This window comes from Neomonachus schauinslandi, chromosome 15 (genome assembly GCF_002201575.2).
Source record: "Neomonachus schauinslandi chromosome 15, ASM220157v2, whole genome shotgun sequence".
NCBI classification, from domain to species: Eukaryota; Metazoa; Chordata; class Mammalia; order Carnivora; family Phocidae; genus Neomonachus; species Neomonachus schauinslandi.
The window spans coordinates 44,848,584-44,857,083 of record NC_058417.1 but is presented as its reverse complement, the minus strand read 5'-3'; positions in this window follow the sequence as shown (position 1 = coordinate 44,857,083).

Sequence of the window (8,500 nt, the reverse complement as noted above, 5' to 3'; positions counted from 1 at the left end):
GCCGAGGGTGAAGCAGTGGGCCTGGGCTCTCCTTCTCAGGACCACGTGGCTCTTGGGTGGTCCTAACAGCTTGGTTTTCCACGTTTTGAGGGCAATGAGCCACGTGCACACAAGTGAGCAGCTGTCTTCTGGGAGGGAGGAGTCTCCACTGGTGACTTGCATTGGTGGGGTGGGGGGAGCCCGGTGTGGAGTCTCACACCCCTTCAGGCCCTGAAGGAAGGGTCAGGGTGGGGGAGGATGGATGGAGTGGAAAAAGAGCCTGAGGCTTAGCTTCTAACTAGGGAGCCTTTCTCTGTTGTCAGAGAAGAAACCCAAGGAAAGCAGGAGGGAAGTAGATTTCAGCCGGGACTGGCCTCTGAAGAGCTTCCATCTGAGAACCCGATGTAGGAGGACAGTAGAGCAGGCTGGTCCATTCTCAGGTCTGTGTGGCATTGTGATGTTTATAACATCTGGGTTAGGGACTGAGTTCAGCACGGAACAGCCTCTGCCTCATTGAAAAATAATAGGAGCAAAGGTAAATGGGTTGGAAGATAATCGCATCCCCATGATACCAGGGCTGGTTGGAGGCGTCACTCCGCACCTCCCAGTGGTCACATTGACTATAATAGCCTGCTTGCCCGCTATCCATCAGTGCCAGGAGACAAGACTGGGTCTGCCTTAGTCTCTGGTTTTCCCAGAGCTCAGCACAGCGCCTGGCACAAAGTAGGTCCTCATTCAAGGAAGGGGGGGTATGTGGATAAAAGGAATAAACATCATTCATATTCTCTTTCCAGGTGGCAGGCTCCCAGCCTCCTGCAAGAATAACAGGAAGGGCCAAAGCTCACTAATTTGGGATTTGCAATAATATTGAGGCTGCAACCTTGATCCCAATGAGTAAAAGTTTAAAATAACTTCTTTCTCTCTCTTTAAGGTCTTATTCACAAGGGAGAGGTATAATAAGAATACACATTACATTTGGATAGCACTTTAGACCTCCTAAATTCTTTTGTGGGAATTATCTAATTTGATATTGGTAATAAGCTTGAGAGGTAGGAAAGAGAGAAGGTCCCTCAGTCAGTTACTTCTCAGCTGCCATGAAAACAATGGAGGGTGTTCTGATTCCTATAGGAGGAGGTCATTATGATTAGGTCAGTGCAAAGAGTTGTGGATGCCAGACCCAACAAAGGAAATGCAGTCTGCTTGGGAGACCACTCACTAGCTCCACCTCTCTTCCAGGGAAGGAGGAATCACCAGCTATCACAGAGAAAAAAAAAATCCCTTAGAAAATATGTCTCAAAATGGAATAAAATTTGAGAGTCTATAAATAAGCCCTTACATTATATTCAATTGATTTTTTGATAAGGGTGCCCAGACAATTAAACAGGGTAGAGGGAGAGGGAAGAAATTCTTTTTAACAAATGGTTCTGGAACAACTGGATTTCCACCTACCAGAGAATAAAGTTGGACCCCCACCTCATACCATTTACAAAAACTAACCCAAAATGGATCATAGACAATGTAAGGGCTAAAATCATAAATATCTTAGAAGAAACATAGATATAAATCTTTGCGACTTTGGATTGGACAGTAGTTTCTTAGATATGACACCAAAAGCACAAGTGACATAAGAAAAATTAGGTAAATTAGACTTTGTCAAAATTAAAAACTTCTGGGCTTCAAAGGACACCATCAAGAAGATGAAAAAGACGAGCCATGAAATGGGAGAAAATATTTGCAAAGCATGCATATGATAAGGGACTTGTGTCCAGAATATATAAAGAACTCTTATTAACTCAACAAAGAGACAACTTGATTTAAAAATGGGCATAGGATTTGAATAGACATTCTCCAAAGAGATACACAAATGACCAACAAGCACATGAAAAGATGCTCAACTTCATTAATCATCAGGGAAATGCAAATCAAACTACAGAATGAGCTACCACTTCACACCCACCAAGACGCCTAAAATAAAAAAGATAGGGCACCTGGCTGGCTCATTCGGAAGAGCATGTGACTCTTGATCTCTGGGTTGTGAGTTCACGCCCTGCGTTGGGTGTAGAGATTGCTTTAAAAAAAATTTTTTTTTAATTAAAAAAAAAAGACAATAACAAATGTTTTGAGGATGTGGAGAAATTGGAACCCTTATACATTGCTGGTGGGATTGTAAAATGGTGCAGCCACGGTGAGAGGCTGATTGTCAGTTCCTCAAATTGGTGATCATAGAGTTACCGCATGACCCTGCAACTCCATTCTGAGGTATGTACCCGAGAGAACTGAAGACATGTCCACACAAAAACTTTTACACAAATGCTCAAAGCAGCATGGTATTGTTCATAATAGCCAAAAATGGGAAACGACCTAAATGTCCATCAACTGATGGATGGATAAACAAAAGGTAGTATATTCATACAATGGAATATTATTCTGCCATAAAACAAAATGAAGTATTGATTATATGTTACAAATATTGATGCTATTACATGCTATAACAAGGATGAACCTGGAAAACATTATGCTAAGTGAAAACAGCCGGTCACGAAAGGCCACATATTTTATAAATCCATTTATATAAAATTTCTAGAACAGGCAAATCCATAGAGACAGAAAGTAGATTAGTGGGTACCAGGGACTGGGGGGAGGGGAATTGGGAGTGACTGCCAATGGTATGGAGTTTCTTTATGGGAGGGTGAAAATGTTTTGAAATCAGCAGGGATGGTGGCATAACTGTGAGCATACTGAAAACCACTGAATTATACACTTTGAAAGGGGGAATTTTATAGTATATGAATTATATCTCAAGAAAGCTGTTTATTAAAAAATATGCCCAAATATTGACTTCTTTCATTCTATGTTCATCAAGAAATCTCCTGATTATTGACAGGTTTTCAGAGAACCTGTGGTTCTCTGACTGAATACCCATCTACTCCTTCTTGCTTAGCTAAAAACTACCCATCTCTTGAAGCCCAACCCATACGTAGCTCTAGTTTTCTTAATCTCTGCTAATCTCTCTTTTCCATATTTATTCAGCATTAACTCATACAGGCACCCAAAGCAAAGTGTAGGGGAAATAGCATTGGATCAGGAGCCAGAAAAATCTGGGCCACACTTAACAAGCCTTATGACCCGAGCAAAATAACCTTTCTGAGCCTCAGTTCCGTCGTGTGTAAATGGCTGTAGACACTTTTACCCATCCTCCCTCAAAGGGTTGTGAGACAATGAAGACCGATCCCTTGTCAGTTGTCACACAAAACCAAGATGTAATTAATATTTTAAAAAACCATCCACTCCCATTCGTTTATATGCAAGGCACTGGCCTGAAAGAGAAATACAAGATTATTGCCTTTAATGTAAAAAATGGGGTGAAGAGTAGATTACGTTCCTGAGGCCAGTGGTGAAGTTTGGTATCAGTAGTAGGTGCTAAGGAGTTGGGAGGAAGAAGGTTCCAGCAGGCTGGAGGGGATAGGCAAGACAGCTTCCTTGGGAAGAAGGCAGAATCTAAGAGAGGTAGGCCCCCAGGCAGAAAGCAGGAGCCCAGTATGGGAGGGGAGTAACAAGGATGCTGGGAGGCCAAGGTGACCACAGTTTGTTTAGACTCAACCAGCACTGTCCAGTGGAACTTTCTTGTGATGGTGGAAATGTCTGTCCACCAGAAATATAATGAGAGCTGCACATAGAATTGTATATTTTCTGGTAACCACATTTAAAAAAATAAAAAGCAGTAACATTCATTTTAATAGCATTCATGTAATAATAATTTAATATTTTACTTAAACCGATATATCCAAAATACTATCATTCCAATATGCAATCATTATAAAAATTAGTAACGAGATATTTTACATTTGTGTGTGTGTGCTAAGTCTTAAAAATCTGGTGTGCATGTTACACATCACAATTTGGATGCTAAATTTTCAACAGTTAGAGTGAAATGTAATCCTACCAAAGCAATAGTGTTGTGTTCAATGGGAAAACATTTTGTACTGCTTCTGTTTTTAAATTAAAATTAATCAAAGAAAATTAAAATCCAGTCACACTGGCCACATTTCAGACGTTCAATAGCCACATGCGGCTAGTGGTTTTCATGTTGGTCAGTGCAGCCCTAGAGTTAAGATTATGAGAGTAGATTGTGGGGTTGAAGCTGGAGAACTTCTAAATCCACACCTCCAGCCCGGACCTCCCTGGGCTCTAAGCTCATGCTCCACTGCCTTCCAGAATTATCTATCTGGGGTCTGGATTATGATGGTGATGACCGTACGACCCCTTTCCCCCAGAGGCCACCCCACCACGGAAATGTGGAATCCTAGCTTTGCAGGGTATTTTAAGGCTCACCTAGCCCAGTTGCCTTCAAATGGGATCCTGGACCCCTAGGGGTCCTTGAAGGTGCTCATGAGGGTCAGAGAAGCACTTCCAACTGAAATCCTACATTTCCCCGAGGTGCATCTGTTCCCAGGTTACTTAGGGCACATCATTTTGTGCCTTCAGTGAACGCAGAGCAGCTCAGTTGGATAACACAGTAGTCTCCATCTGATCACAAGCTTGGCTTGCTTTACTTCCCTCTGTATGTATTTACCGAGACCCTGTTACAGCCAGGCACCTCTGCGTGCTGGGGTCTTGGCAGAGAGAAAAACAGAGCCCCGCTGTGCATGTGTCTGTGGCAGGGGGATGACAATGCTATGTTGCAAAGTAAACGAGGCCGGGGTTGGGGTACAGAGAGGAAGACAAGCAGACATGCTGTCCCACCCAGAGCTTCAGGGAAGAAGCTTGCGGACCTCTGGGGAGGGGCTCTTGTGGACCTGCAGGAGCTGCGCCCCACCTTCGAGAACCAGCCAGAGAGAGGGCCGGTGTAGCTGGTACACAGGGAGCTGTGAACAGGCTAAGTGCGGACAGGTGGCCAGAGGTGTGTAATCTTGTCCGCCGGAGTGGGGGCCTGGTTATCGTGAGATGAGAACCCAATGGGATGAGGGTACTGGAGATAGCCTTTCGTTTTTAAAAATGTCTTCTTTTTATATAATATATATACATTATAAGTAATATAAATATGCATGTAGACATGATATCTAATGTAATGTATGTTATGAAGCACAATAAAATGAACACCATAAATGCCCTCTGCCACATTATTCTCATCTAGCTGAGACCCATCTTTCCCTTTTCCATTTTCTGCTCCCACATGCACCCCTGACTGACCCCCCTGAATGTTGTGTTTATTACTCTCTTCACTTTTAAAGATTTATTTATTTATTTGAGAGAGAAAGAGAGGGAGAGCACACAAGCGGGAGGGACAGAGGGAGAGGGAGAGAGAGTCTCAAGCCGACTCTGCACTGAGCGCAGAGCCCGATACAAGGACTCGATCCCGGGACCCTGAGATCATGACCTGAGCCGAAACCAAGAGTCTGTCGCTCAAGTGACTGGGCCCCCCACGTGCCCCGACTCTCTTCGCTTTTAAAGAATAGTTTCAGTAATGGGGCACCTGGGTGGCTCAGTCGTTAAGCGTCTGCCTTCGGCTCCCTGCTCAGCGGGAAGCCTGCTTCTCCCTCTCCCACTCCCCCTGCTTGTGTTCCCTCTCTCGCTATCTGTCAGATAAAAAAATAAAATCTTAAAAAAAAAAAAACTTATAAAAAAAGAATAGTTTCAGTACTTTATATTTCTAAACATAACACTGTTTAGCTTTGCTTAAGAATTTTATAAAAACACTGTCACCTAGGAATGTACCCAAGAGAAATGAAAATACATAGGCGTGCATAGACTTGCATGCAAAGCAGTGTTATTCAAAGCAGCCGAAAAGTGCAAACAACCCAGATGTCCATCAACTTGTGAATGAGTGAGCAACATATGGTATATCCACATCATGGAATATTATTGGACATTAAAGAGGAATGAAGTTCTGACACATGCTCAGCAGGGAGTCTGCTGGAGATTCTCTCTCTCCCTCTCCCTCTGCGTCTCCACCCCACCGCATGCGCTCTCTAACATAAATAAATAAATCTTTAAAAAAAGGAAAAAATACACAAATTACACTCTGATAAAGCTTTCTTCAAAAAGGCGTATTAGAGTCTTCTGAGGCTAGTTTTTTCTCTCACAGTTATGATTCTGAGACTTTATGGGTGCTGTTGCATAGAGTTGTAGTTCATTTATTTTCACAACTGTGTGATAGTCCATCACCCAGCGTGATGACACCACGATTTATTTCCCCAGTCTCTAATTCTATCACTGGACACGTGAGTTACCTCTTGTTTTTTGCTATTACAAAACAATATGCCAGTAACACGCTTGTACACATCCCCTTGGTATACATAAGTAACCATATGTTGAATTGAATAATAAAATATCAGGGCTTGTATATTGTAGGTCTTTTTTTTTTTCACTTCATTTTTCAGAAATTCATTTTTATTGTAATTTACAAAACGACTGTTTCCCCCAGCATACTGGAAAGTAAAACAAAAGCAAAACTGGTCCTCATTGAGAAATACTGCTCTGGGGAATACACTGGGAGTAAAATCGCTGAGTCAACGGTTTTTTGCAGATGTTCAAAGACATGCAAAAGTTCAAGGGTGTCCAAATGTCAAACTGCTTTCTAAAATACTTATACTGGGGGCGCCTGGCTGGCTCGGTCAGTGAAACGTGTGACTCTTGATCTCAGGGTCATGGGTTCCCACGTTGGGCATGGAGCCTACTTAAAATAAAAATAAATAAGAGACAGAACAAAACAAAATACTCATACCGATTTGCACTCCCGCCAGCAGAGGATGAGAACTCCTACGCTGCTCCCCATCTTCACCAATACTTACTCTTGTCGCATTTTTAAGTTTGTGCCAGTTCTAACGTGGGGAGGATGTGTTTTCGGTCCCTTGCTGCTGATGAGGTTGAACACCTTCTCCTGTGTCTAGGGGCCATTTGTGCTTCTTCTTCCGGGCTGTTCCTGTTTGTTTCCCTTGCCCACGTCTTTTCTTTTTCTTCTTGATTCATACAGTTCTTCAAATATGCTGGCTAGTAGTCCCTTGTCATTTCAAGGTGCTGCAGATAGAATTCCCAGCTTGTGACTTGTTTGCATTTCCTTGGGGTGTCTCAATCACAGAGGGTCTTACTTTTAAGGTAGTTGGGTTTTACCTTTTGGGTTGGGCTCCTCTTCACTCCCTGTAGATCTTGTCCCCTGGAGATCATGGTCAAAGCCCCTACTGAACTGACAGGCTCTGGAGCAGAGCATAGACAGCCCCTTGGAATCTGTACCCTCCTGCCCCCAGCCTCATGTCAGCCCCACTGTATACTTAAGTTGTTTATTCTGGAACTTTTTTTTCCCAACCAGAGTCTTTCCCTGCACCTCGACCCCCCTGTCGGCTTGCAGAACCCCAAGTTAAATCCCAGCTCTGTCATAAGCTCCTTTTGGAAAAAAAAAAAACAGTCCAGAGGTCTTTTATTTACTTATTTACTTACTTACTAACTTATTTTTACACCTATAAAGCCACAAATTCTTAGGCAACAGGTTCCAGCGGCTCAGGCTCCTGTCCACCTGTTCTGCCCAAGTGTGCACCTCGGGGCGGAGCAAGTTGGTGCTTCTGCTGAACCCAGGTAACTTTCCCTCTGGCTTCTTTCTTTTTCTCATCATTTTCCTTCCCACGTTTCAGGAAGCTATCTTGGCTCTTGGAGCGCTTAATATGCTCAGTACGTACGTTAATTCTCTTGGCAAGAAACTTGCCCTTAACTTGTTTACAACAATGCCAACAGCATGCTGGGTAACACTGCAGCCTCTTCCAATTTTGCCATGGTAACATTTGTGGGGCAGTCCTTTTTGAACAGTGCCCATTCCCTTGATGTCGACAATTTCACCTTTCTTGAAGATTCGCATGTATGTGGCCAAAGGAGCGACTTGGTGTTTTCTAAAAGGCATAGAGCACATACAGTGCTGCCTCTCTTCTTTCCCTGTGGGCCGGACGTTTTGGCACCTTGTTGGAAGAGAGGGTTCTGGCCGAAAGGCACACCTCCTCTTCTTAGAAGCATTTCCAGGGCACCTGGGTGGCTCAGTTGGTTAAGCGACTGCCTTCGGCTCAGGTCATGATCCTGGAGTCCCAGGATCAAGTCCCGCATCGGGCTCCCTGCTCGGCAGGGAGCCTGCTTCTCCCTCTGACCCTCTTCCCTCTCGTGCTCTCTGTCTCTCATTCTCTCTCTCAAATAAATAAATAAAATCTTTAAAAAAAAAAAAAAAAAGAAGTATTTCCAGCCCCCCACGGCTGAGTCACTTCTAGTCAGTGGGCTTGGCCTGCCTAAGCATCTGATGATTGACAGGAGACAGGTGTTTGACTATTAAAATGGGATATTTTTTCCTTTGAATAAGTACAGCTTATGAAATAGATATAGTATTTCAAAACATGGGATTCCTTAACACTGGGATGTTTGGGAGGAGAAAATGGTTGGGAACTCTTACCAGTGATGCCTACAGTAGCCTTGACACCCCCCTGCCTCCACTTGAACATTTCCAGCAACAGGAAGCTCACTACCTTGGTGGGCTAGGCTGCTCTAGTTG